General features: G+C 40.9%; 1 protein-coding gene across 2 annotated transcripts in view; it reads left to right on the top strand.

Annotated features, from left to right (window-relative positions):
- LOC124363185 (protein sprouty homolog 3) overlaps window positions 1-25,625 on the top strand; it is a 66,754-nt gene that overhangs the window by 27,653 nt on the left and 13,476 nt on the right. The window contains exon 1 of one of the 2 annotated variants that reach the window (XM_046818335.1): window positions 11,689-11,976. The exons of the other annotated variant lie outside the window; for it this stretch is intronic. The gene's annotated coding sequence lies outside the window, so the exon portion shown is untranslated. Of the gene's footprint in view, window positions 1-11,688; window positions 11,977-25,625 lie in introns of those variants that run through there. 2 annotated transcript variants of the gene reach the window in all.

Below are 25,625 nucleotides of genomic sequence, written 5' to 3'. Positions count from 1 at the left end.
CAATGAAGAAAATCCCCAATTGTTATGAGTGTAATCTTACGCCGGTAGTTGAAGGGGGCAAGGTATTTAAACAGGTCTGTTGTTTCATGTTCCCTAATATCCTTAATCGTTATTCCACCAAAATTTTAACGAGGGTCTGCGTTTTGGGCCCAATTTGGGGACAAGATTGCCGTCATTCCGGGGGTCGCCTTCCCCCTCCCACCGGTCGCCTTCAGCAAATACAGGACGTTGTTATAGTCTAATTAAGTTTGGTACCGGTGTCACGGCACTGCCACTCACGTCCTGCCTCATCTTTACGTCGCCCTCAGCAAATACAGGACGTTGTTATAGTCTAATTAAGTTTGGTACCGGTGTCACGGCACCTGCCACTCACGTCCTGCCTCACCTTTACGTCGCCCTCAGCAAATACAGGACGTTGTTATAGTCTAATTAAGTTTGGTACCGGTGTCACGGCACCTGCCACTCACGTTCTGCCTCACCTTTACGTCGCCCTCAGCAAATACAGGACGTTGTTATAGTCTAATTAAGTTTGGTACCGGTGTCACGGCACCTGCCACTCACGTTCTGCCTCACCTTTACGTCGCCCTCACCAAATACAGGACGTTGTTATAGTCTAATTAAGTTTGGTACCGGTGTCACGGCACCTGCCACTCACGTCCTGCCTCACCTTTACGTCGCCCTCAGCAAATACAGGACGTTGTTATAGTCTAATTAAGTTTGGTACCGGTGTCACGGCACCTGCCACTCACGTTCTGCCTCACCTTTACGTCGACCTCAGCAATTGGCGGACGTTGTTATATTCTAATCAAGTTTGGTACCGGTGTCAAGGCACCTGCTCTGGGGGCTATAATCTGTGTAATTATGGACTAATTTTATGTAACACAATGAGAAAAATAAATTTTAATAATAGGGTGATATTTTGTGCATATTATAAAATCTTGTCTAATTCGTAAACTAACTGAGGGGACTCATATGACATGTTATCGTGTGATAGAAACTCGGGGTAAAGTTTACAGTGCGGTTGGTAAGATGTTGGATCGGTTGGTGAGACTTCCGTTATGTTATGTTGGTGCCTTGTATACTCCTTTGTATCCGCGATCTATAAAGGTGAGATTTTGGAAATTTTTTGAAAATTATAACAGATTTGAGATTTTTGTTTGAAGTTCGTTTTTGACGACGGAAGGATTGTCAAGGAAACAGGGTGTTTTAGAGTTAGTGAAGTTTACACACTACATTGTGTGGTTGTTATTCCTGACATGCACGTCACAACACTCTGGTATTTGTTTATTTTTACCTAGATTGTGATAATGTGTTAGGTTAGTTATTCACCTGAAGAAGAGGTCTGATTACAGATCTTAAAACGTAGTGTTGCTGCTTTTTGTTTTTCTAAATGATGGCAAATGTCCGGAAAATCTTGTTTTTTTAACAATAAAAAAGATATCATGGAATCATTGTGTGTAATATATGAGTAGATAATAGAAGACAACGACGTTACCTATCTCTGTACGGTACGTAGTAGGCCTAATCCGGTGCGTGACGCGGCAATGGCGGGCGGGTGTCGAGATAATTGGCTGCTACGCGGAATGGTGACAGCCACAATTAGTCGCCACAGTATCCGTTAGAAGAATGCCGGCTATTTCCGGTCGCACAATGGCACTTCCGGCCTGCCCATTGATCGCGACGTGAATGGGCCTCGGTCCAGCCAGGTGTGGCGTGGCCCGGGCCGCTACGTGCTCGCCAATACATGTGCCGTCCTAGGCCCGGCACCCTCACTTCTGCGAGCTCAGGGGCTCCTCTCCTCGTTCAGTTCGGTTTGAAATGCGAGAGCACGTAGGCGTGAGGGAATGTCGTCCCTTCGAAACAGTTCTCGGAAAACACGCAGTTCGGCCCTCCGCAGTTTGACAGAAGACGGTCTGGACAGTCAAATTCAATAAATTTTCACAGCAGTTACAATAACAACTATTGCATTGTAAAAGTCAGGGATACTATCAATTTTTGACAAGCTCACCACAGTTTTCTCAATGCAAACATCGAAATATGTACATTTACTCTCCAATATTTATTTATTTGTTTATTTACCCCCAGACCCTGCTTCGGAGTCAGTCAGCCAATTGGGCAGTCTCCCAGTCAATTACCAGAAACTAGATGACATTATAAAATGCATTTAACATAAAACAGCGTTTTAGAAGAGTTCTCACCGCCTTGAGCGTTGGGGCATTCTTGATTGAGCCTGGTCATTTATAAATAAAGTGAACACCCGACTGTGAGGGAAATGTTCATAAATAACCGTTCTGTGTCTCCCAGTTCGGTAGTTTTCGCTGCCTGTAGTATCATACTTGTGTATGATTGACATACAGAACATTGCTGTTTCCCAAATATACAGGGTGTTTGAAAAGTATGGGTACGGCTTAATATTTTAAAACCCATAGGAGATAACATCTATAAACTTTGCACAGTGTCATATGACTATGTAAATTATTTATTCTTGTAATTACCATGACATGCCAACCATGGGGGGACGGCCCACAGAGGAAAACATGGAAATCTTAAATTGAAGCATGGGTAGAGTGATACCTCATTTCAAAGAGCTCACTTAGTAGAGTTGAATGCCGCAAACCGCATCTCAAAAGGTTTATCCAATCAGAAATGGCGGGTTGTTTTAGGTACACATTGTGGAGTACATTATGCGCTGCCATTTCTTACTGGATCGTCGTATTCTGTTGCGGTTTGCGGCATTCAACTCTACTAAGTGAGCTCTTTCAAATGAGGCATCACTCGACCCATGCTTTAATTTAAGATTTCCATGTTTTCCTCTGTGGGCCGTCCCCCCCATGGTTGGCATGTCATGGTAATAGCAAAGAAAAAATAATTTACATAGTCATATGACACTGTGCAAAGTTTATAGATGTTATCTCCTATGGTTTTTAAAATATTAAGCCGTACCCATACTTTTCAAACACCCTGTATAAACTAGTCAGAGTTGACAGTTGTAGAGTTTGAAAGCCTCTTTACAAAACTCTGGGTTTCAATTTTGCAATGACTCTTAACAGCTTTTTTCTGAAGTCTAAAAGCTCTCATAAAATTAAAAGCTCTCTTAAAATCTGTTTACACATACTCCCCAGAAAATATTCCATAAGTGAGATGTGGGTGAATTAAGCCAGTATATGAAGAAGTTTTGCCTCCAAAATAGATGCCTGAGGATAATTTGGCACATGCAGAATTAATGTGATCATTCCATGTTAACCCCTTATCCAGGTGTATTCCACGGAATTGTTGTACAGACTGCTTCCAATAAGGTGTTTTCTAACATCACGGTGGTGTCACTCGGTGAGTCAGAAGAGCGAAGAGAAAAAGTCACAACGATTGATAACTGTTCAGTTAAGCATTAGTACTTTTATACAGGGTGAATTAAAAATCAAGACTCCTTCTCCCATCTTGTTTTTTAAATTTTATATAAGGAGATGTCCTTTGGGCAGTTGTGCAATGTGGAAAGGAAGTATCATTTGGTGATTCTGAACATTGTTTGAATCCTCCAAAAATATGGAATTTTGGGAATTTTAACTATAAACCCCTCTCAAGTGACTCCTCGTTTTCTAGAGGACAAAGAGAAATAAATAACTGTGTTGTTCTAGAGGGGTCTCCGTCACGCCCGCTGCAGCACCAGAAAATGACACGAGTTTGGTGCGACATCCTCACGTCTCTGATAATTGATTGACACCAGAAACGATTGCACCTTTTTCTTTCCGCCGACGACACAGCACCTATAATACAATGACTAATATGGATTAACCTTCAACAGAACTGAAGTGTTCTTTTTCCCATCCGGACGGATCGTGCAATGTTAAAATCAACAGACCATGGATGTAACCGTCCGGGTGTACTCCGGACGGGCAGAATCGTCTAATGTGCAAAACGCCATGTCCGGAGACCGGTAGTGGTCGTTCCACCGGTCAAATCTAGTATACGATGAGTTTAGCTCCAGTCCACCTTTGCCAATAGCGCAGTGTAGCGGGTACAGCGGTTATCGCGAGATAACCAGATCAAGCAACGACGAGCGTGGCTGCTGTTTGGATGGGTGACCGCTGAGCAATCCTGTCCTTGCAAGCAGACTGCCTGCTCCAGTCATTGGTGGTGGTTCGGAAGTCACATTTAAGCCGTTGGTCCCCAGGTTAAGTGTTAGAGGGGACTTCTTAGGCCTAAACTTCGCGTGGTAAAATAAGTCAGCTTTACTATACCGGCGCAGCGTCTGGAATCTGAAGGAAGTCAACGCAAATTTTTCAGTTTCATACACCAACCCGTACCAATGGATGTTTAGGCAACAAATACACGACTGTGTGTAAATAAGACACACGTCATGCCCAGGTGATAGTGTATCGCAGCGGTTCGACCTTATCTTATCACAATGATCTGTTGAGCAACACAGCCGCTCCGCCCGCGCCATGCACGCCACGTGCCCCCATTCATACATACGGCCTCTCGTCATCGCTCTATATCACGCCTTCCACTCATGAATGGGCACATTATGGAATGTGAGCCGTTCTATTACGGGAGACAAAACAGTTTTTTGTGGACGCTACACATAAAGAGTTATCACACATGTTGTCATACAAGGATGACTTTAGGACGGCGGAATGGCACCAATGTGCGTCCACCATAGTCAGTGTGTTAATCTATGATATATTTCTTAGCTGTCAAACACGTACATTTGTAAAATGAATATTATGTCGATTGTCATACAAGATCAACTTAAAATGAACTAAAAAAATGAGTACGTGAATTACCTGACTATGTGAAACATATACATCTGTCCAGATCTTGCATCTAGTGAACACGATAACAGGTCCTGGAACTCAATGGTATAAACAGGAAGTTCTGCACTATCCGGTTGTTATGTTACTAGATCCTAAACCTGTCAATCATATACAGTCTGCTCTAGTGAACATGTTAAGACGTCCTCAACTCAATAGTATAAACAAGAAGTTCTGCAGTATGCTGTTGTTACATTCATAGATCCTGAAACCTGTCAATCATATACAGTCTGCTCTAGTGAACATGTTAAGACGTCCTCAACTCAATAGTATAAACAGGAAGTTCTGCAGTATGCTGTTGTTACATTCATAGATCCTGAAACCTGTCAATCATGTACAGTCTGCTCTAGTGAACATGTTAAGACGTCCTCAACTCAATAGTATAAACAAGAAGTTCTGCAGTATGCTGTTGTTACATTCATAGATCCTGAAACCTGTCAATCATATACAGTCTGCTCTAGTGAACATGTTAAGACGTCCTCAACTCAATAGACCAACAACTGTAAAACAGCTGTTCATGTACAGTCTGCTGTAGTGAACATGTATGTCTTCTGCAGTACATTTATAGATACTGAAACCTGTCAATCATGTATCTGCTGTAGTGAACATGTTATGACGTCCTCAACTGAATAGTATAAACATTCTGCAGTATGATTTTGTTACATTTATAGATACTGAAACCTGTCAATCAGTACAGTCTGCTCTAGTGAACATGTTAAGACGTCCTCAACTCAATAGTATAAACAGGAAGTTCTGCAGTATGATTTTGTTACATTTATAGATCCTGAAACCTGTCAATCATGTACAGTCTGCTCTAGTGAACATGTTAAGACGTCCTCAACTGAATAGTATAAACAGGAAGTTCTGCAGTATGGTGTTGTTACATTCATAGATCCTGAAACCTGTCAATCATGTACAGTCTGCTCTAGTGAACATGTTAAGACGTCCTCAACTCAATAGTATAAACAAGAAGTTCTGCAGTATGCTGTTGTTACATTCATAGATCCTGAAACCTGTCAATCATATACAGTCTGCTCTAGTGAACATGTTAAGACGTCCTCAACTGAATAGTATAAACAAGAAGTTCTGCAGTATGCTGTTGTTACATTCATAGATACTGAAACCTGTCATGTATACAGTCTGCTCTAGTGAACATGTTAAGACGTCCTCAACTGAATAGTATATAAACAAGAAGTTCTGCAGTATGGTGTTGTTACATTCATAGATCCTGAAACCTGTCAATCATGTACAGTCTGCTCTAGTGAACATGTTAAGACGTCCTCAACTCAATAGTATAAACAAGGAAGTTCTGCAGTATGGTGCTGTTGTTACATTCATAGATCCTGAAACCTGTCAATCATATACAGTCTGCTCTAGTGAACATGTTAAGACGTCCTCAACTGAATAGTATAAACAAGAAGTTCTGCAGTATGGTGTTGTTACATTCATAGATCCTGAAACCTGTCAATCATGTACAGTCTGCTCTAGTGAACATGTTAAGACGTCCTCAACTCAATAGTATAAACAGGAAGTTCTGCAGTATGGTGTTGTTACATTCATAGATCCTGAAACCTGTCAATCATATACAGTCTGCTCTAGTGAACATGTTAAGACGTCCTCAACTGAATAGTATAAACAGGAAGTTCTGCAGTATGGTGTTGTTACATTTATAGATCCTGAAACCTGTCAATCATATACAGGCTGCTGTAGTGAACATGTTAAGACGTCCTCAACTCAATAGTATAAACAGGAAGTTCTGCAGTATGGTGTTGTTACATTCATAGATCCTGAAACCTGTCAATCATATACAGTCTGCTCTAGTGAACATGTTAAGACGTCCTCAACTCAATAGTATAAACAAGAAGTTCTGCAGTATGGTGTTGTTACATTTATAGATACTGAAACCTGTGTATCATGTTCAAATCTTGCATGTAGTGAACACGTTAAGACGTCCTGAACTTAATAGTAAAAATATAGGAGGTTCAGTACTATCAGGTTATTATATTACTAAATCATGAAACCTGTCAATCATGTACAATCTCCATCTAGTGAACTCGTTAATTCGTCCTGAAATCAGTAGTCAAAATTTGAAATTATTTTGTAACATGTGGTCAAGGCATTGACTGGATCCTGAAACTATCAATCATACAAATTCTACATCTATGAAGGACGTTACCAGAGTCTGGTCCTAAACTAAGATGAAGTCACAGGTTTTGTACTAACAGTATTAAGTAATGTGCGCAGTATATTTCTTTGACTAGTGTATTTATAAATCATATTATAAATCAATTTTAGTTTTCTGTTTTATTAAAATAAATTACACTTCTCAGAAAAGGTGCCGTAGTCCAAGAAAGTTAATAGTTTCGTTTGTTTGTTGGTAGCTATGGGGAAAGAGGATGTATACCCGAACTTTCCATTAACATTGTGCAATTAAAATTACACCCCGTGATGGGGGAATGTGTGGATGTACACCCCCGTATACTTCCTACATATTTTGCCGGGGTTCTGTCACACCCGATGTAATGTAGTGTGTGACCAGTGACCCTGTCAAGGTCAAGTCCGTGCCCGTGCCTGCGAGTGAGAGAGACGATATTGTAGCTGTAGAGCCGAGAGGAGAGGAGGACGACACCACTGCGTAGGTAGCACCGGAAGTAGTGGAGGGGGCATTTCCTGCCTCCCCTCCCTCCCACAAATAGCCTGCCTATTGCTTTTCATTCATAACTTCCGACACCTCCTCCCTAAGAACTTCTTTTGACAGTCAATCACCGGTTTCTTTGCCCTTTGCTGGAAGTCGCTGTTTTTGTCCACGCCTGGTTTATTTTTTGTTCGATTTTTAGCCAGGGTATCATTTTAGACCACTTCCTTCCCCGCCGTTGTATTGCGCTGCTTATTACCCCCGCGTGTTTATAATGTAAGTTAGTGCAACACTTAAAAATTCGCGTTTAGTTTGAAAAAGATAACATGATTTCGGATAGTTGCCATCATTATAGGTTATACAAGGTATAACACAACGTTTCGACGATTGGCATCTATCCTCTTCGTCAGGTTAGGGAGGTATTAATACATACAAAAATAAACAGAATGTAATACTTCCCACACCTGACGAAGAGGATAGATTCCAATCCTCGAAACATTGTGTTTACAACTTTATAAACTTATAACCTATAACGATGGCAAATGGCCGAAAACCTGTTATCCTTTCAAACCTTCCATCGTCAATAACAAACTTGACATAAACACATTCAAAAATAAAGTACAGAATATAATACTTCCCCCACCTGACGAAGATGATAGATTCCAATCCTCGAAACATTGTGTTATAACTTTTATAACCTATAACGATGGCAAATGGCCGAAAACCTGTTATCCTTTCAAACATCCACCGTCAGTAACAAACCTTAAATAGTTTAATGTTATATTTCTTGTGTGACATGAAGGAAGGACGTCTACGCTATTTTGCACCTTTTCCCCCCATTGTATGTCATGTTACGTGTACCACTAAACTTACAGTAAGGCTGTATTTATTAATTTTACTGAAATATATTATCTACACTTAGAGTCTGTGTTGATAGTGTTCTTAAACCAGTCGTACTTACGCGCCCAAGTAGTCATTCTCTTGAATTGCTACATTTTTTGTTTCCCATAGGTTAGACTATGCACTATAAACCTGTGTTGGGTTGAAAAACTACCTTTTTTATTGTGCTAATCGCAATAGCGTAGAGATGAAGTTCCAATAAGGTAGGTGAGTCCCCCGGGAGGGTTCACTCCTGGCTGGTTTATACCTTCCAGTCGAACCCACAGTAGGTGTCACTTACATTTGGGCAACTTTATGGATGTCCAGGAGCGGCACACCACTAACCGCAAATGTCGAGATTCTGGGGTGCAAGGGTAATTCGATAGGTCTAGTCTACTGCGGGAGATGACTGTTGGAGTTAATAGGGATTGTTCCCTAAGAGTCAAAGGTTCTTGCCAGCCTAGATATAAGGGTGTGTCACTCCCTGCCTGCTTTGACTGGAGAGGCTGGTTCAGAGCCTTCTTCGGAGAAGACATGACTTGGAGATTAGTGCACTACACTTTTCTCTTGAATCTCGAACAGGAGGAGGCCCCTACTCATCCTAAATATTCTGTCACTCCGGAAGTAAGAAGTAGGACAAAGGTCCGTATAGGACTAGTTGCAATTCTCTAAGGTTCTTGTCCTAAGATAACAAAAAAGGTACGTAGGTGAAACAGGAGTTCATATTTACAACGTGCTAGGGAAGGAAGGGTGTATTCATTGTGAAGGTTGTGTGTAGTTCGCAGTGCACTACGTTTTTTAGATTCGATCTGTAAGCACAGTGCAGCAACCGAGTTTTGTACACGTAATCTAGATTACACTATATTTTGTAGGATCATACTCACCCAGACTACAAAATATAGTAAAATTTAGATGGCGTTACGTTTATAAACCCGGTTGTTTCACTGTGTTTAAAGATCGTGTCTGGCACATCGTATTAAATTGTGTACCTGATGGCACAACGAGAAAACCACTTCACCGACATTGCGCTATTGTTAGTACTATGGGTGTCCTTGATGTCTAAACAATGTAAAGAGTCCATTTTGAGCTTCTTCGTCGCCCACTGTTTTTGGATCTCTTCAAACGAACATGGCTCCAGATTCCAGGAGTCAAGTCTGTGACAGCGTCAGATTCCAGACTCTGCACTAAGAGGAAGGTGGATTAGAGCAAAACTCGACATTCACGTGGGTTCATAGTTTACACCAACTTGCAAAAATATGTACATTTCGTTGTAGATTGTTACGCTGTTTACCATCATATTAATTTACATGTCAATGGTTGTATTATCAATAGAATCGATAGTTAAATACAATACAAAACTAAAACGGTGTCCATATAAAATCCATGTATCGAAAAAGCGCGAATTCGAAGGTATCTTACAGTAGGTCACAAATGGTAGTGTTACGTCCCCTATCATTTGTTTTAAATATAAATCAAAATGTTATGTAAATATTATGAAAATTGCATTTTATAAAAATTAGGCTCTTTATTTAATACTAAACCTTAACTGGTTGAACATCTTTGTCTTCTTCTACTGTGAAGTTCGAATGATAGCAACGTAGTATGGGCCTATAATGTTCACGTGAGGCAATTTACTGTAGCCTCTATCTCTACCATCGAAAGTTAGGAAACCAAGGTTATAAATTATAGACCAATTTCTTTCTGGTCCGTTTTGAAAAATTAAACTGAAATTTTGTCGGCGAGTCTGAAAAGAAGCGATCATTAACATTGCTAATTCTTTTACCAAATGCATCGGATTTGTAAAAGTAAATTTAGACTACTAATGTTATAAAAACGTACGTACATGTAATTTGGAAAATAACACATATAGTATCCCAGGTATAAAGTTTCTCGATGTATATGATGTGTTATATCTGATGCACTGTAATTTCAGAAAAGGCAAATGAATAATAGTTCTTAAAGAAGGTTATTGAATATGAAACCAGGTTTTAAGGTGTCACTGTGGTTGTGGAAGCAGATATTTATTGAAAACTATATGTGTGTCTTTCTAGGTAGGTGGTCTTTCGATAGCTGATAACGGTTAGGGTCAAAGGAGTGAGTAGTTTTTACAGTTCTGCCCGTGAAGGTAGAATTCCATTCGGCTGTTTTGTAGAGGAAATCAAGCGTAATGGTTTCTGGTTGGCTGGAAAGTATTAAGTAGCCTATCATATTGAAAAAATGTGTACTGCATTCCTATTTCCAAAGTTGTGTGTCGCACTTGTGTGACAGATAATCACATTTTTAATTTTAAAGGAGCACAGTTCAGGGTTTGAAAGTGACACGAGCATTAGGCATATAGATATTATATATACTCCTTGGTACGTGTAAGCCTCTTTTCCACAATACTCCCAACAAATGTGCCCAACAGTCACAGACACAGTGGGTAATAATTAATTTATGGGGATACGCGAACTAAAAGCGAGATGTTCATCATCTAGTTCTTATGATGTGATGTTTACCACTTGCTCGCAAGGCAACCTGTGTGAGATGCCTTTCGATATCCTTTATAGACTAGGCTACCGTCTTTATGTAACTTCCCAGTGAGGGTAAAAGGAAATCCCTCATTTTATTATTAGGGCTCCGGACAGGCCCAACGGCCAAAACGTCGTAGATCAATCCTTCAGGATTTTACAGAAATCTTCCAAGAATTGAGCAGGCATTGGACATTTCCCTGCTATTTAAAGGGTTATTGTCTTGGTAGTGGTCGACATCCTTTGAATCTCATGTGAAAAAGAAGCGTCTCGATTCTATGGCCCCTAGGAGGTACTTGAAGTGCAACACTGTAAAATCTGGATGGACTGGAAGTGCCTAGGCTCTATCAAACGGTAAACGAGACCTGCGGAAATCTCATCGAGTAATATTTTGGCTCTTGTCAGATCAGTTCTTCGGGACAATCGGGAAATTCATGGTCCTCGCAACCGCTGTTTCGTGTCCTTAAACTTCACCGTGAAGAATCAAGGAGAAGTTTGGGAGATGATGCGTGAAGTTCACAATCTACGGAGGTTTCCAAGAGACAAGGGCTGTGTATTTACGGTACAGCGTGAGACACACATCGTGTGCGAGGTGGACGCCGTGGGCGTGTCGCTCCACAATCGATACGTGGTCACACACGGGCCTACAGTTATGTTCTAATTCCGCGTCTTAACCTTAGCCTCTCCCATTCATTCACTCGGCGTCCCGCAGCAGAGGCAGCACAATACCGATCAAACTATCTCACTCACTCTTGCATTTTTCAATGGGCTCCCCCCACCACCGGGGAGTGTTCCATTCATAAAAAGGTAGTAGGGGAGGGGGCCGCCAGGCGGCAGCAGCGGGCCCGTGCGCCGTCGTTTCTGCGCACGTATCCGACGGGCCCGTTGACAAAAACCATTATTACGCTCAGTTCAGCTCTGGTTTAGGCGGCGGACGTTTCTCGCCCGAGTGTACGCCAAGCGGTATCCTGCACTGTTATCGTCGCTGACCCGTTAACGTGTGGTGGACGTGGAGTGTGAAGTGTGTGACCTACAGTGCTGTGAGAGTGATCGTTCTGTTCAGTGTAGTGCTCTCTGCCACCTCATTATGGATTACCAAAAGTCGTCGATTCATCTCAGCCTCGAGCGGACCACAAGACATTCAGTAAGTCGACATCACTTTATGGAGTTATCAATAATTCAAGGCGAAATACATTTAAAAACATGTTTTGGTTAAAAGTTCAGCTAGTTTTGATTTGAACTCTGCTGTCACTTTACAAATTGCATTTGCCTTTAAAATCCCCAAATTTTGAGGAAAATTCCTTAAATTTTTCTCGACTGTCGTACAATTATTTGTAATGTAGTCCAGACCGATATGTGACTTCCAATCACATATACTATTAAATAGCTAGGTATATTATATATTTTAGGTATCTGGCTGATAAAGCAAAATATGTAGCTTATGATTGTAATTCAATGTGTGAATCAGATACTTTTTGAGGTTTGGATCGGCCGAAAGCAGTGAATAAGGCCGATTGTGCGGTGTTCGGGTGACAGTCGTTGAAACCTTCGCTACTTTCACTATGTTCGGCCTCTCACAGTCGTGGACCATGAATGAACCGCCTGAACCGTGAACCGGGTCAAGTCCGCCGGTATGAATGAAGTGTACAGTAACGGGTCGGCCATTCATACACGCGGCCGTCTACTACCTGCCCGGCCTCCTCAAGGGTTAAGCCGGAAGTCTAAAGTGTTTCCGCCGCCGGGCCATCTGCTCCTCTCGCCCCGTGAGATGGGGGCCCGGACCCGGCGAGCCGCCGCCGCCACCGTTTCCGGATTACGCCCCAAATACAATACTTATACATCCTGAGATTCGGCCAGGACTAACCAGCTGTCGGCCCAGCTGCCGTTTCCAGGCTCCGGGTTCGATTATAATAGGATTCTGTTTAGGCTACTTATTACGGCAGCCCATCTGTCATAGATTAACGTTTATAAACTCGGCCGTCACTATTCCAAACGTTGTGCCCTGCACGGCCTCCTCGCATTTGCCGCTACACATTATACTCATGTTGTTATTTTACTGTGTTATTACTATTATGTGTTACAAAAATCGACGAAAAAGACATCATTTCAGACATCATTGTTCCTTCTTTAATATTACCTTTGGGTTACCAAAAGTATTCTAACAATTTAGACTGTCTGCTGCGAAGCTTCAAATTCAGTCTAATCACGTCTTCAGTAAATCAGTCCTGAGTTTAGATCAACTCAGAAGTTACGTATATTATAGCCTCTAAATTGCTGCCTCAATGGAATACTCGAGTTTGGTGAAGTTTGGAGTTGGGTATCAATTCTCCTATGGTGCAACATCTATAATCATATGCTTTACTCTGACTATTGGGTGAACCCAATAAGTAAACAAATTGGGAACTGGTAATTTTTTTTTATTTTTTCGTTTCGTTTGCCATTTTGGTTATTTAATTTGTTTGAGAAATCCGATTCACGTTCATATTGTTGTTTATAATAACAATTTCTTGGTCGGTACTAAAGTGATATGTGCCGAAAATTATCTCTATTTTTTTTATTCATCGTCTGCAGCGAATTACAGTGTTTTATTTTCTACACGAAGACTACTACATTACTGTATATCCACACTACTACTAAACTTTTACGTGGAAATGTGAAGCGTTGGTCGCTTAGTTTGCGTTATGAATGGGTGAATGGGTAGAAAGTTCAAAACTCTTATAAAATTTTAATTGCTCGTGTCTTGTGTATAATTATATTGTAGTAATATACTATTTAGAAAGATTTGCTTGAAAAAAGCCTTACATAGACAATTGGATTAAATGAGTGATTGTACAGTAGCTTTGACTTCAACTCACATCTGTAGAGTATTGTGGCCATGCAAATTAAAGACGTCTACTAAACAATATTAGGGTGTAGGCTATTCTATTGTATTATGTGAGACTGAAACAGACATCCATACTATAATTCTAGATTATCAGTGAGATAAGAAGTGGATTAAAACAGAATAGGCCTTGCAACAATTTAGGAATTTTCCGGCAAAAATTGTATTGTGTTAAGTAGTAGGCCTACTAATTTTGTATAGAGTCGTTATCATTGTACTCTTCTATGGACCTCATTTTAATGAATTAGAATTAATTTGTAGAAAATATTTTTTATTGTGAAAGTGTACCCTATTTGACGTGCGTAAGTAGCACTTTTCTGCAATATAACTATAATTATCTCCGTTTCTTTAGTTAGCCGCCAGATAGTGCGCTAAGAGTGTAACCGATCCTGGGTCTGTCTGTCCTAGTTTTGTTCGAGCCTCTTTAAACAGGAGGGTTTCAAATGAGTTAATATTTTTCTGTCAATTACATTTTTTATCTGAAAGCACTTTTCGGTACTGTAAATTATACTAGGGCCACTATGTCCCCCTATCTAGTACTACTTGTTATTACGCGTAGATTTTGATTAGGTTATCATTAATATATTACTAGTATTGCCAAAGTTGAAGTTAAACTTTGCGAGTGCTCACGTGATCTGAGCTTGAATTTAGGTACTATCTCGAGGGATGTTTTTCTTCTTCCACTAGAAGTGCGGAAGCGCCACTGAATTTCGCACTGTTGGCCTGGGGATTTCCGATCGGCACTTTTCCGACCTCAGATCACGTGCCAGATGGTCAAACGTGATCTGAGGTCGGAAAAGTGCCGATCGGAAATCCCCAGGCCAACAGTGCGAACTTTAGTGGCGCCTCCTTACTTTTAGCAGAAGAAGAAAATCATCCCTCGAGTACCTAAATTCAAGCTCAGATCACTTTAATTTATTTCTGAACATGCTTAGTAGCCATACACTTTAAATGCACAAAATTAGTCCCACGTGGGACACAGGCTTGTGAGTGGTAACGAATCGATTTCTTATCAATGTGCACAGCGATATTATAATTATTAACATATTTATCATAATAAACAATTTTGTATATTGTAAAAACAATTACAGTATCTCTAAACTGAAAATAAAAAGCAACTGTCAATTTTAATGGCCTGGCACCTAATAAATTATGCCACAATATTTTATAATCTAATGATTGTAATATCAAATCATAGAAAAAAAACAAAATAAGGTATGTTATTTGTTATCGAATACATCAGTGAATTGAAAACAAAATAATTACTAGATCGTTATTTAAAGTTATGTAGACGTGTTGAGAACGATCGGAGATGGGAGGCAAGACGGCCGTAGCAAAACAGTATGATAGTTTGTTACGTGTAATAATGTAAGTTAGTCCAGTAAATATACGATCATTTATATCAGTCTGGTCTATAGATGAGAGCAGCGACTCAGCGTGTTCAGCGCCGACCTTCAACAGATAGACAGACAGACACCTGCAGGTCCCTTATGTGTTGCGGAATTTAATACGGATTTTTACAATTAAACGATATTTATAATTAGTAATTACGTGTTTGCCTACTTTTAGCCTGAAAAACGAGTAGTAGATAGGGACAGAGTGGTCATCGCCAGTACCAAATGTTTAAGGGTTTGTGTGCTTATACATTATACAGTGCAGTGCTGCTCTCAGCTAGGAGTGAACTAGGAGTGACTGGTTGGTACCTGAACTGTGACCTGATTAACTAGGAGTCTGTCAGCTGTTCAGAGCGGGCCGTGTAACATTGGCGCAACACATTAACTGCTTACATGGATGTATTTCGCTTCGCCCCAAGTTCGTTACGACACCGACTCTCGGCGACGTGACACGATTAATTGTCAGGGACTGGCCGACGCGTCAAGTCCCCGTGACACTGCCTGGACACTGACACGCGTGCTGGTGAAAACCCGCAATAGGTGTAAACAATGTTTTTTGACTGGTCCTTCGGTCCTTAACAAATGTTTTTAGAATAGTTAATAGTATCAATAGTTTTTACGACTGTCTTTTTAACCACCGGATTTTCCGCTTATAAGAGGGTAGGTAATGCGTAGAACGCCTTTTTTCATGGAAGAAACTAAATAATCATTCATAAGTACCTCCTTCTACGGCGGCCTCACACGTGTGGTCGTTTTATGATTCTATATTACTGTAGTCATAAATTACTTTTACTAGCAGTTGTCAGAGCAATGCCTTGGACGATCGGTTTAAATATTGAGAACCGTGTTGTGAAAACAGCCGTGAAATGCTTAGCAAATCGGTACGGATTTTACCTTGATAGATGTATTTTAAAATTGTTCAAACATAATTAATTCACAACACTAATATGGCAGTGCTATTATTTACTAGTTACGCGATGATTTGTCCAGTATGACAATAGTATCGTTACTTGAGATACGTGTAGGTCAAACGTTAGTTGTAAAAATTTCTACTATAAACTTTAAAATGTTTTTAAACTTGTTGCAGATAAATACGGTGTAAAGTGATTTTTGCGTTAAAAATACAACGGCCAAGTGTTAAATACTCGTAGTTATTTACTACACCCAGGCTTGATCTCATTTAATTACATGTATATACAATAAGTACGTATGTAACCAACGTGAACACACGAACAGCTTTTTTCGTTCATTTGAAGGCCGTTTTCACACATAATATATTGGTGATAATGAAGAGAGGTCAATCATTATTGGGAGAAGGTTGTTCATAGCCGTGGATATGTTGCTGTGAGAGTTTAGAAATGCGAATGTGATCAGAAACGTACGTTTTTAGGTTGCCATGTTTCTAAACGATCGTATAGCACGTAGTCTACTTCTTGTTATTACGCAATATAAGTAGGTATATACATACGTACGTATTATAGATAGAAGAAATTGAAGCCACCCTCTACGAGCGCTTAAGATCTGTACGTGATATGAGGTAAGGAAATACCGATCGAAAATGCCCCTGGACATCAGTGCAGACTTCAGTAGCGCTTCCGGCGCCACTCCATACTTCTGTGGGAAGCAGAAAAGCATCCCTCGAGGTAGTACCTAAATTCAAGCTCACATCACTTAAGTGCTCATAAAGATTGGTACTACTTGTAATATAAAGTTCATCTTCTCAATAGTGGATTATTTGGCGGGCGGTCCTCGGTGACGTCGGGCGGAAACTCGCCTCTCAGTCCGCGCACCGTTACCGCCACCGGATATCGGATTGCCAGGTGAGTCGCCGCACCGGAAGTGGCTGCGCTGCGGCAGGAAGAAGGCCAGTGACCGGGTGAGGCGGCTGCTGCCGTGTTGATACCGACACAACAACGGGTGGGCTTTGTGCTCTCTTCTGTCCCGCTCTCCACAAAAAGCAGTGTGCAATGTTGCACATGTGTGCAGAGTGTGAGTGGGGGGTACATCTGCCAACTGCGGCACATAGCTGTCTCCGCTACCCTCGCACCGCGGCATCGTACACCGCGATTCTGTTCCTCTACACCGAGTGTGAGTGGGGGGTACATCTGCCAACTGCGGCACATAGCTGTCTCCGCTACCCTCGCACCGCGGCATCGTACACCGCGATTCTGTTCCTCTACACCGAGTGTGAGTGGGGGGTACATCTGCCAACTGCGGCACATAGCTGTCTCCGCTACCCTCGCACCGCGGCATCGTACACCGCGATTCTGTTCCTCTACACCGAGTGTGAGTGGGGGGTACATCTGCCAACTGCGGCACATAGCTGTCTCCGCTACCCTCGCACCGCGGCATCGTACACCGCGATTCTGTTCCTCTACACCGAGTGTGAGTGGGGGGTACATCTGCCAACTGCGGCACATAGCTGTCTCCGCTACCCTCGCACCGCGGCATCGTACACCGCGATTCTGTTCCTCTACACCGAGTGTGAGTGGGGGGTACATCTGCCAACTGCGGCACATAGCTGTCTCCGCTACCCTCGCACCGCGGCATCGTACACCGCGATTCTGTTCCTCTACACCGAGTGTGAGTGGGGGGTACATCTGCCAACTGCGGCACATAGCTGTCTCCGCTACCCTCGCACCGCGGCATCGTACACCGCGATTCTGTTCCTCTACACCGAGTGTGAGTGGGGGGTACATCTGCCAACTGCGGCACATAGCTGTCTCCGCTACCCTCGCACCGCGGCATCGTACACCGCGATTCTGTTCCTCTACACCGAGTGTGAGTGGGGGGTACATCTGCCAACTGCGGCACATAGCTGTCTCCGCTACCCTCGCACCGCGGCATCGTACACCGCGATTCTGTTCCTCTACACCGAGTGTGAGTGGGGGGTACATCTGCCAACTGCGGCACATAGCTGTCTCCGCTACCCTCGCACCGCGGCATCGTACACCGCGATTCTGTTCCTCTACACCGAGTGTGAGTGGGGGGTACATCTGCCAACTGCGGCACATAGCTGTCTCCGCTACCCTCGCACCGCGGCATCGTACACCGCGATTCTGTTCCTCTACACCGAGTGTGAGTGGGGGGTACATCTGCCAACTGCGGCACATAGCTGTCTCCGCTACCCTCGCACCGCGGCATCGTACACCGCGATTCTGTTCCTCTACACCGAGTGTGAGTGGGGGGTACATCTGCCAACTGCGGCACATAGCTGTCTCCGCTACCCTCGCACCGCGGCATCGTACACCGCGATTCTGTTCCTCTACACCGAGTGTGAGTGGGGGGTACATCTGCCAACTGCGGCACATAGCTGTCTCCGCTACCCTCGCACCGCGGCATCGTACACCGCGATTCTGTTCCTCTACACCGAGTGTGAGTGGGGGGTACATCTGCCAACTGCGGCACATAGCTGTCTCCGCTACCCTCGCACCGCGGCATCGTACACCGCGATTCTGTTCCTCTACACCAGGGGTGCAGCGCAATTTTTGTTGCTCTGACTGACATAATTGGGTTCAGAATAGTTCCGTAGTGACAAAATGTACAAAATGATCTGGACTCACGTGAGAAAACAAATATGGTATGTGACCTTGTGGGGCCCTGCTGTCTTGGATTAACTCTTTCTAAATAAGAGGTCCCCTCTTCGTCATTTACCATGGTGTGCTGAGCATATGACTATTTACTTTACTCATATCCAGTTGTTTGGCTGACATTACTTTATAAAAGTATTGATTAAAAAATGCACTTTGTAAATAAATATTGATGAAAATTTAAAATGTTCCACTTTCTCCCCCACACCATACAACCAGTACTCACCATCTGTCTGGTAGTATTTCGTAGTCTGCTCCTACTCTACTAACATGGTATCTCTTAGTCTCTTTGGAAAGTGCTGGAAATGTGGAAAGTGCAGTGACCTCATGTTACGTCATATTTTGTCCCAAAGTAGACCCTAGTATGATAGAACACATAGTTTTCTTATTTTCATTGGATTTGTGTTAGTGTAAACAAAATGTTTCGTTGTCTTTTCCAACAAGTGTGTATTATGTTTGTCTTTCGCCATGTACAATAGAAAATGTTCCTATAATAACATTGTAAACATCATATACTTTTATACATTTAACTGAGATCGTCGCGATATATCTCATTGACATTAATATTATGCATCCAAATGTTTTTTAGTTTTATTTTTTTAAGTGCCCTTTTTGAATATTTAAACGATGAAGGGCAAAAACTTTGGGAATTCTTTGAAGTTACCTATAAAAATAATGAAAAAAACTAAAAAGTGTTTGAATGCCTATAGTAAATCTTTAAAATTGTTCTTGTCCTATATTCCTTTACGTAAATATGCAGTAAAAATCGCCCTAAATATATAAGGTTATTAAATAATAAATTTATTTTACTGAAGTAACAATTTGTGAAGATTCCAATGAGACATTCTAATGTTACGGCGCCTAGCACCAATAAGTTATATCGATATTGGTACTGGTAACTAACATTGTACTTTCCCACGAGATGTGCTCTTTGACCGCTTGCTAAATTACTGTGCAATAAATACTTAAGTAATCCTTTCTTTCATAGTTGATTGATTCTGATGTTTCCGGAATGTTATAAATCTGCACTCCATGATTAAATGAGGAGTGACAAGTGTGGGCGGCGAGGGACCGGATGTAATATTTTTTCTAGCTAGACGCCCAGCCTTATCACCTCTTAATCCTCACCACTATCTTCTTTTTATATTGAGGTTCTTGTCAGGGGTTTTTACATTAAGCATCCCGAATCCGCTGCGGTACAAATCGTTTCCTAAATCAAATCCTAAAAAATTAAATTTTCAAAAAAAATTGTGTGTACCCCATTTTTGAGGGTAGTATCTCGTCTGTTTGCAGGATGAATTGAGTTGATTATGCAGAGTAAATGAACCAGTGTTCTTCCAGCTTAACCCCTTTTGTTAGTAGGTATTGTAATGTAAACGTCTCTGTTGTATGTAAATTCAGGTTGCAAGGAAGCTATGGTTTATGCTAAAAGTAATTTTCTCAAATCATTTTGGCCTTTGTTTGATTATTATTAATTAGTTTAACCTTCAATAATAAATAGTATACGAAGAGAAAGAAATTAATTCCTTATCAATCTGTGATATTAGGCCTACATATGAGAGCAAAGTGAACCATATTGTAAGTTGTGAGTTGCGTTTGTGTTTGTTAATTTTGAATTATTCCATTTATTTAAAAATATAGTTCATTATTTATATATCGATGATTTTTTTTCTTCTTTGTGTAGGCTATGTTTTGCGTAACAAACGCGGTATAATTTGTTGGTCTTTGGAATTTACAGTTATTAACAGTAATTATGCTGGTCTGGGTTTCAAAGTGTTTTCTGTCGGGTGTAATAAAATAAGATATTACAAACGAAAATATTGATTTGCTCAAAATAATGCACACGAGAAGTCTCCGTCTATTTATATTAGGAAAAGTATTTTTGTATGCCGATTCAGGTATTTAATACTATTTTTATATGTACAAGTTTTGTATAAATCGAAAGTTCTTGCACTCTACATTTTATGTATATCGAACTACAGATATATTGCTCCATGGGCTTCCAAAAATCCAATGTTAATCTTATGAGATTTTTATGCTAAAACAGCTGATTACTTGTTGGTAACCCAGTTGGCGTTATCAATTTGATCTTCTTAATCAATCTTAATCTTAATTTCTTCTTCTAGTTACAGTACATCGCGGCGAATAATTAACTACTGCATCTCAATAATTTCTTAGTTCTTAAAACTGAATTATATAAGTTTTTTTATTTTCGCGAATGTTGTATTTTAATTCTGGAATGTCACAGACTGTTAATTATGAAAATGAACTCATAATGTACCATTTCCAAGCTGTGAATCCATCAGTGATCTTTAGGCTGGAAATATGTTAAGTGAAAGACACCAACTCATCTTGTACCGCGCTACGGGCAGTGACACCATTGATGTTGGTGGCAAGAGTAATAAATTGTTATTGACGACAATAAACAATACTGGAATGCCGGATCGTGTATAGTTTTAGTTCCTGATTTCGGTGTAACGTCCTCCAATATACAAGGTCACTAGGAAATAAGTAGTGTTTTGGATTGCTTTGACAGTTTGTAATCATTATTTAGCAGTAAATTGCGATGACAACAACCCGAAGTGGGGTACACGGTGTAGGTTATGTTGGTATGGGTACGGCCGGGGGGGTGGCGGGCGGGTGGAGAACTGGGGCGTGTCGCTCGATAGACGGTGAGAGAGTGACCACAGCACCAGCACACCAGCCGAGGATCTACCTGTGGATTCCGACCAGGTAGGCCTAGTGTTCAGCGAGCTTTGAGGTTAGGCCTTCTCAACCCATCGTACACCGTACAGTAGCTAGCTTCTTACACACCCTGTGCACATTTACACGTCAGGTATTCCTGCGTCTCGCCCTCTGTAGCTAGGTTTCAGATTGTTCTTACTACTTCATCATGTCAATAACAAAACCAGTGTCATCTTTTCAAAGATTCCTGCACGGTTGGCCTTGTTTACGTTTGGTTTACCGTGTTTTTTGTTTTTTTGTTTTTTTTTGCAGAAACAACAACACTATCGCATATTTTTTGTTCTCTTTTGAGCCTCAGCTTCAGCTATGTAGACTTCGATGTACACTGGTTTATTTTAAAGTACACACACACACCGTTTCGCGTCTATACATGATTGGACCTCCCCGGGATTTGAACCCGTGATCTGTCAGTTAGAGTGCCGATATAACCATTAGTCTACGGAGGAGGACACATGTTTTGTATCAAGTGTCTTTTTTGTTTCTGCTAGGTAAACGTTTCCATATCAATAATAGTGATTAAGGATTGTGGTAACTGGAATTCGTCAATTATTAAAGCCAAACTCGCCATGACAACCGAATAGACTATTGAGCATCATCCGAATATCTATGAGAACATATCGGTTATGTATCCACTACTTGTACGATTGGCTGGTAAGATCATGCACAATAACAATAACGTTTACCCAGTAAGTGTTAGTGTACGGGATAACTTCTGTTCTATTCGAGATGAGAGTGTTTTTGCATCTTACGCGTCATTAGATTAGGTTGTTATTTCTGATTCACTATCTGCAGATTAACATATTTGGCCTGCACTATTGGCCTGGGATCATTTTTTACGCCGTATGTTTGTAGTAGGTTTAGTCAGCTGGTGATCGTGCTCCGTGCTATTTTTAACGGAAATATTTAGTTGATCGTGTATTAGATACGAGTAGGTGTTCTCTAGGAATGTGGTTACAGTAAATATTATAGCACTTGTTAGAGAAATACTGTATATTACAAGATTCGTTGATTATCTTTAGCAGCAAGCGTTGCATTTTTAGTATCGTGTTCGAATTTCCTGAGCTAATAGAACTATTTATAACCTTTTAAATTTGATATTATTTAAGGGGAGCACTTCGTAAAAAATCTCAAAAATTACAAATTTTTTTTTTTTTTTTATTAAAGTTTGGAATTTCCCCGATAACAATGGTGGTATTAAATTTTTTTTTATGATGACTAGAAGTGTCCGAAATATTTTTTTTTAAATAGGCCTGCAGGCAGTTTTCGGGCCTGTAGCAGTCACACTTTGAATGGTGCTGTTTTATAGTACTACTTCGTTGCAGTCATGTTTCATGATTTGGTTGGCAGTGACAGTTTGTTATGTCAACAACTTACACTAACCAACAAAACATCTGTTTTATAACCATTGCTTATAACCTAGGTAGCATACATGTTTTGGTTACTGACATTTCTGTTTTAGAGAGTGAAAATTACGTAAATGATTATGGTTTTTTGTGAGTTTAGTGGAGAGTTCTGAGTATTTTTTTGTTATAAGTGTAGTGAATTTTATAATGCCACGTTCAAAGCCTGCTTTCAAGAAACGCGTTTTCAAAGGAAATCAACATAACCCTCCAACTAGTCCTAGGCCTAGTTTTCTCAGGATCAAGTAACAATCGAGGTACCAATACTCCAAATGTGGATAGGCCAAGACCTCAAAGTGCATCTTCTAAGAAGGTCAGTCCTTTTTTTGAAACAGTACCAATTGAATGAAAATGATGAGTCTGAAAACTGTATAGTTAATATAGGATTGTTGAATGAGGCTCTTAGTAACGTTTCAGTGTGTAAAAATTGCCATGGCCAACTTGTTTACAAAGTAAAACACATTGTAGGCCTAGCATCAAAAATTATAGTCAGCTGTTTCTGATTGTGAAAACACTATTACTGTGACAAACTCTGAATTAGTCAGGCCTAACACTAATCAGAATGAAGCAAAGTCTGATAGGCCTAACACATTTTATGACCTAAATCTTCGTTTGGTTTATGCTATGCGTAACATAGGCAAAGGTAGAGTGGCTGCGGAGAAAATTTGCGCTTTTATGAATCTTACACCTCCGCCTTTGAGATATCATGAACATGAGCATTACTTGGGTTCAATTGCTGAGTTAGTGTGTAAGAAGTCAATGCAAAGTGCTGTGCAAGAAGCTGTAATCGGATAATGATGGTTGCAGAGACCTCGCTATAGCTGCTGATGGTTTCATGGCAGAAGCGGGGTCACCTTTCACTAAATGGAGTGGTATCAGTGACATCTTTATCAACCGGTAAGGTCCTAGACATCGAATTTTATCTAAATATTGCAGATGCACTAATAGACTAAAACAACACGCATGGTGATGGCTGTATCGCAAACTTTGAAGGTTCTAGTGGAAGCCATGGAAGTTGCTGGAGCAGTCGCAATTTTTCAGCGCTCGCAGGCATTGTATGAGGCTCGTTACCTTGAATACCTTGGTGATGGAGACAGCAAGGCGTACTCCAGTGTATGCGAAGCCAAGCCCTATGGTGATACTGCCATAACAAAGATAGAATGCATAGGCCATTGTCCAGAAACGGATGGGATCGAGATTAAAAAATCTAAAAGCTAAGACTAAAACACTCCCTGACGGCTCACGACTTGGCGGCAAGAACAAGCTAACAGATTCTGCCATTATTCAGCTCCAAAAATACTACGGATTGGCAATTAGGACGCAACACAAACTCTGTTGAAGACATGAAAAAAAGCCATTTGGGCAGAGTTTTTCCATGTGATGTCTTCTAATGAAAGGCCTCAAACATGGACTATGTCCAGATGATGAAGAAACCTGGTGTAAGTACCGCAAAGCCGTAAAATCCAATGAAAACTATGATCATGGCAGCCATTTTCACTTGCCTGAAAACCTAATGACATTTATTAAACCTATTTTTTCAAGATCTAGCCAATCCAACTCTACTGGGCAAATGTACTAAGGGAAAAAACTCAAAATCCCAATGAGTCCCCTCAACAATGTCATTTGGACCTACATACCTAAAAGAACATTTTGTGGAGATTAAAACTTTGAAATTTGGGCATTTATGAAGCTGTTACAGCTTTTAATGATGGCTACATTGGCAAATGCAAAGTATTTCAAGAAATAGGAGTGTCACCAGGGCAGCATTTTATTACAGCAATGAAAAAGCTTGACCGGCGGCGAATTTGGAAGGCAGAGAAAGCTCAAGAAGATATAGAGAAAAAAATTAGACAGAAGAAAAAACTTACTAAAAAGAAGTCTGGAGGATGAATATGAGGAGCAGGAAGGAGATCAGGCCAGCCTATGCACCTGGAATGTACTGAAAAAGGGTAATAAAGCAGTATTTTTTCCGTTTTTTGTGTGTTTTTCCGAAAGTTGCGGTTTTCAATACAAAAGTACATGTTTCTCAAAAACTACAAATGGTAGGAATATGAAATTTTTTTTGTATGTTTGTAGCACTGTTTTACATATGTGGAACCACTAAAAACATCACATTTCACTGAGTTCAATATTTATATACATACATAATACACATATTTATATAGGTTTTTTGACAAGCGTTAAAACAAAAATATATAACTTTTAGGGTATATGCCAAAAAAAATTTTTTTTTTGGTTCCACGTGTTCCCCTAGAAGCCCTCTTTAAATGAAAAAAAGAATTATGAAGATACCTCAAGTAGTTCTTGAGATAAGTGTACCTATGTTAACATTACGAAGATAGGGCGAAGTGCTCCCCTTAAAAAAGTACAAAACATACTTTTTAGTCAAGTCTTACAACAGGTAATGAAATTACAGTGAGTCACCTTACCCAGTGTTCCGGATACAGGAAGCGGCTTGTGGCACGTCATACTTTAGAATTATATGCAACCCAAAGTACGGTTCTCTAACCTTGACATGACCGGGACCGAGATGCGCCACCCTGTCTGGTGTTCCGGATACAGGAAGCGGCTGGTGGCACGTCATACTCTAGAATTATATGCAACCCAAAGTACGGTTCTCTAACCTTGACATGACCGGGACCGAGATGCGCCACCCTGTCTGGTGTTCCGGATACAGGAAGCGGCTGGTGACACGTCATACTCTAGAATTATACACAACCCAAAGTACGGTTCTCTAACCTTGACATGACCGGGACCGAGATGCGCCACCCTGTCTGGTGTTC

This window comes from Homalodisca vitripennis, chromosome 5, assembly GCF_021130785.1.
Source record: "Homalodisca vitripennis isolate AUS2020 chromosome 5, UT_GWSS_2.1, whole genome shotgun sequence".
In the NCBI taxonomy this organism is placed as follows: Eukaryota; Metazoa; Arthropoda; class Insecta; order Hemiptera; family Cicadellidae; genus Homalodisca; species Homalodisca vitripennis.
Note: the sequence above shows the minus strand (reverse complement) of the source record. Positions and strands in the feature narration are given on the sequence as shown.